At 44.1% G+C, this 4,842-nt stretch overlaps 1 protein-coding gene across 1 annotated transcript in view; it reads right to left on the bottom strand.

The window, feature by feature from the left end:
• The window catches only part of KAT2B (lysine acetyltransferase 2B), a gene marked incomplete at its 5' end in the record, with an annotated part of 84,413 nt that overhangs the window by 44,020 nt on the left and 35,551 nt on the right, over window positions 1-4,842 (bottom strand). The gene's annotated exons all lie outside the window — the stretch shown is intronic.

The following is a 4,842-nucleotide window of genomic DNA, read 5'->3' as shown; positions in this document are numbered from 1 at the left end:
AGTATTGAATCCCATCGTATTCTCATCTGCTCACCCCTGTAACGTGTCCAGATCTAGTTGTAGCCTGCCTCTCCCTTCTAGCGTGCCCACGTCTCCCCACATCTTAGTGTCATCCACAAATTTGAACAGGGTGCTTTTCACCCCCTCGTCCAAGTTGCTGATGAAGATGTTAAACAATGCGGGCCCAGGGACCGAGCTCTGGGGGACCCCACTGCCCACATCCCTCTGGGTTGAAAATGACCCGTCCACCACCACTCTCCGGGTGTGGCCCTTCAGCCGATTTGTGACCCATCTGACTGTGTAGGCATCGATGCCACTCACCTAATTTTTTAATGAGAATGGGGTGAGAGACAGTCTTGAAGGCCTTCCTGAAGTCCAGAAAGACTACGTCCACTGTGACACCTGCATCTAAGGATTTTGTGACCTGGTCGTAGAAGGCAACCAGGCTGGTCTGACAGGACCTGCCCCTAATGAACCCATGTTGGTTGCCCCTAAACATAATCTCCCCTGCTAGTCCCTCGCAGATGTGCTCCTAGATAATTTTCTCAAAGAGCTTCCCCAGGATCGAGGTAAGACTAACGGGCCTATAGTTACCCAGGTCCTCCTTCCTCCCCTTTTTGGAAAATGCGGATCACAGTGGCCCTTTTCCAGTCCTCTGGCACCTGGCCAGAGCACCATGAGTGCTCATAAAGCTGTGCCAGGGTCCTGCAATGACCTCTGCCAATTCCCTCAGCACCCCGGGGTGGAGATCATCTGGATCTGTTGACTTGAACACATCCAGCCCCACCATAAGATCCCTAACTAGGTCCTCACTGACCCTAGGCCTGGCTGTGCCTCTCCTGAGTCCATCCAGAATCCCAGCGGGGGTGGGATGTCCCAGTCCCTGCTCAGAAAAATGGAGGCAAAGAATTTGTTAAAGAGGTCAGCTTTACCATCTGGTGCAACCACCAGATTGGCAAGCATGACCTGCAGGGGCCCCACGTTACCCAGTGCTTTCTTTTTACTCCCTACGTATTTAAAAAAGGACTTCTTGTTATCTTTGATCCTGGTCCTAGTTCTGTCTCTGCCTTAGCCTTCTTAACAGCCCCCCTACAATTTCCAGCAATGGAGGTATAATCTTCCTTGGTGATGTGTAACTCTCCTTTTTAGCTTTCAGACATTGTGGAAATCTCCTTTTTAGCTTTCAGACATTCATGAATGCGTAAATCTCCTTTTTAGTTTTCAGACATTCATGAATGCCTCTGGTGAGCCATGGGGGCTTTTGAGCATTCTTGCCCCCTTTGATCCGTGTTGGGACTGTCGCCCTTTGGGCTCAGAGGATCATCTCCTTAAGGAATAACCACTCGTCCTGGACTCGCAACTCCCCTTCTCTCCAGGACCTCAGTGCCTCCCCGACTATTCTCCTTAACTCATTGAAATCAGCCCTCCTGAAGTCCAGGGCTGCTGCTTGCTGCAGGCCTTTGACACCCTGCACTGGATGGTGAATTCCAGTAGGCGATGATCACTATCGCCCCTCACTAGGTCATCGCCTGTAGCCAAGACCAGGTCCAGAAAGGCATTTCCCCTGTGCACCTCCTGGGTTAAATGGAGGTCCTGTAACTTGATCAGGAACGTACGTGAGCAGTCAGACCTGGCTGACTGCTCTTCCCAGCAGATGTCCGGGTAGTTTTGATCACCCATGATGACCACGTCCCTTGACCTAACTGCCTCCACAAGCTGACCTGAGAATTCCTGGTCCAGCTCTTCCCCCTCGTTGGGTGGTCGATAGTAGACACCCACCGTTAAGTCCCTTTCCCCCCCCAACCGCTTTGTATTCTAATCCAGAGCACTTCAGTCTGCCCATCCTCTGACCCCATGGTGTTTGTTGAGGACGTGTATTGCTCTTTGACATAGAGTGCCACACCCCCACCTTTCCTCCCTGTTCTGTCCTGCCTGTCTAGTCTATAGCCCTTGATGTTTACCAGGTTGAATCCCACCACGTTTCAAGAGTCCATGCCAAAGGAGTATAGTAAGAGGAGAACTAAGCCCAAACTTATGGATAACTGGGCCTACTGTACTACTTTAATACTTATGAAGTCTATAGAAAATAAACACAAGTATCCAGTAACAGATTCCAACATAATGGGTGCATCTACACAAGAAATATCATTCAGTGTGGCTGAAAAAACTGGCAGTTTGCACCGGGGTTTATTGCTCCTGGGTACAGTATTTACTTGTACACATGGGACCACAGCACACTGAGCCAGGGCAGCACAGCTCCAGCTGGCAGGAGACCTGAGGGGTCAACCTGCCAGCCCAGAGCTGCTCCATCCTGCACAACGTGCTGTGGAGGGGTTGGTTGAGCCACAAAAGTGCTACAGGGCAGGGGCTAGCCAACAGGCAGTACCCACATTGTAGCACCTTCATGCCCCACCAAGCCCTAGTCACCATCTACATGTGCATTGTGGTGCACACACTAAACTCTGCCATAGGATATTAATTGTGTAAGGCAGTACTACCCTATGGCAGATTGATTAGTTTATTCTGGCCTAACAGCACTGCATGTATAGATGGTGGTATTTTAGTGCAGAGTTAGTCAACTCCACAGGAAAGCACACATGTAAAAGCCCCTACTGACTAAGCCCTCTAAGCAAGACAAATAACTTTAGTTACAAGAATAAACATCCAGTGTATTAAACAGAACTAGTAATCACACACAAACACATAGTGCAAGAAAGGCAGAATGAGCTGGTGTAGCACCTATTTGTCACAGAACATAGGAATAAGTCGCCTTTTTGCTGCACACAACCAGTCAGTTGCTCTCATTAGCATATTTGCCATCCCAAGATGAATGTGCATATAGTTGCTTCATCTTGAAAGTAGATGAGCAGTGAATCCTTACTTTGGAAAATGGGTGAGAATTAGTGTTCGTTTCTCCTGAGGAAGCTTGTCTTTTTCCTGCCTAGCCTGTTCCAGGAGTTGCCGCCTCATAACAGTAAAGACAGAACGGAGTAGTGTTCTCCCAAACACCTGTGTTGTTTCGTACCGAGGTAGACTGTCACAGAACTGGGGAACATTACAGTAACAAAGCCACCTGTAGCAAAAAAGCCAAATAATTAGCAAAACCAAATGTGTAAGTAACTTGATCTGTCATATCCACAAACCACTCTTCGCATAAAGACAAAATGACTACATAACACTATTTAATACATACGCAAAGTAGCACTTGTAGGGTCTAATATTCCTCTGAAAATTAGACAACTCCTTTCGAGATCTTCCTAAATACCTACTCAGTAAATTTCAGGGTGCACAATGAACTTTTGCTCCAGACAGAGAAACTGCACATCCCACACTCCAAATCTATTCACCTCCCATTTATCTGGTCTCCCCTATTTTTCCTGCCTCTAATTATGTGTCACTGGCATTAGCCAACTTGGTCCTCTTCCCGTAATATTTCACCTTTTCAGGGTGCATGTAAAAATAAATGTCACTTTTCATTAATACTTTCCTAATCTGTACTGTCCTCCACCACTCCTTCCTTCCAAGTCACTTCCTCTTATTAAATCTCATCTTAATGTTCGTTTTTTCATTTACTAGCAACTCCCTTTATAATGGGTTTTGCCTTCGCAAACTTAAGTTTTACATGACTGGTAGATGTATTAGGGCACTAAAGGGATTATCAAACAGTAGGACTAAGTAGAGTATCAGCTGATGTTATACTGATATCTAAATATCTGATGGAAAATAACTCTGAGGTTTTTAAGCAACAAAAACTTTTAAAAATGTTTTCAACAACAGTTTAAGTTTGTCTGAACTTCTACTTCATGAAATAAGGACCTAACATTCAAACATCCAATCAGATTTAAATTAACTTGACAAAAACCATTCCAAAATTTCGTAATTTTGAAATATGTACATCAGTACCTACTTGTTCTATGCATATGGTTTGCTAAATGAGACCCCACTTCTATAAATAGGAGAACACGTATGCAGTGCCTTGTAACAGTGGTGAGTTTCCTGAGGCCACCATGGTCTACAGGAAAAGACTCTGTTTATAAGAGCTTGCACTGGCATATCGAGCTATAGGATCAGTACCTATACTTTGAAAGTGAAAAATTAAAGCAAAACATAGTTACCTTGTGTAATTTACTTTATAGCCAGCAATGTCATCATTAGGTGATCTCAATCTTCGTTGAGATGGTATCTCCAAGTGCCAGTAGTTAATGCGGTTTAAAAACATTTTAGCTAGCTCAACTATTGTTTGTCTTTCCTTTGATGGTAAGTGGCTAAATTTGTACTGCACAAAATTATTCACACCCTAAAAGAAAAAGATAGAAAAAGTCATAATAAAGTATTTATTCATTTTTTAAATTTTTGCATTGACCACCATTACCATTATTTTTAGAAACAAAATTTACATTACAGTTTTAAAAAATAGAAACACTAGGAATTCACACTACTTCTTCAACCCCTATGTATAACTGCAATGTGCTGATTCCACTGAATAAAATGTCACGCTTAGTCAAGTATATTTGATTCTATTTCCCTCTAGTGGTTGGCTTACAAAAAAGATATAATCTCTACATTCTCTGACTTCACACAGTAGAAAACCTTTACTGAGGAAGAAGGAGGAAGGTCACAGATATACCATATTGCAATTTGGCAGATAACCCTAATGCAGCCTTATTTTCTTTGCAGACTAATATTCAGCTGTTGGAGATGAGATTCTGTGACGTTTCAGACATTTTGGGTATGCCTACTTGAGATGCTAACTGCGCAGTAGCTTAACAATACTGTGCAGTACCGCATTATAGCACAAACAGTGCTAATATGCTACTGCACGGTATTATTAAGCTACTGCAC

This window comes from Crocodylus porosus, unplaced genomic scaffold (assembly GCF_001723895.1).
Source record: "Crocodylus porosus isolate Cpor-Errol unplaced genomic scaffold, CroPor_comp1, whole genome shotgun sequence".
Taxonomy (NCBI): domain Eukaryota; kingdom Metazoa; phylum Chordata; order Crocodylia; family Crocodylidae; genus Crocodylus; species Crocodylus porosus.
The sequence above is the reverse complement of the archived record's forward strand: the minus strand, read 5'-3'. Positions and strand labels throughout refer to the sequence as shown.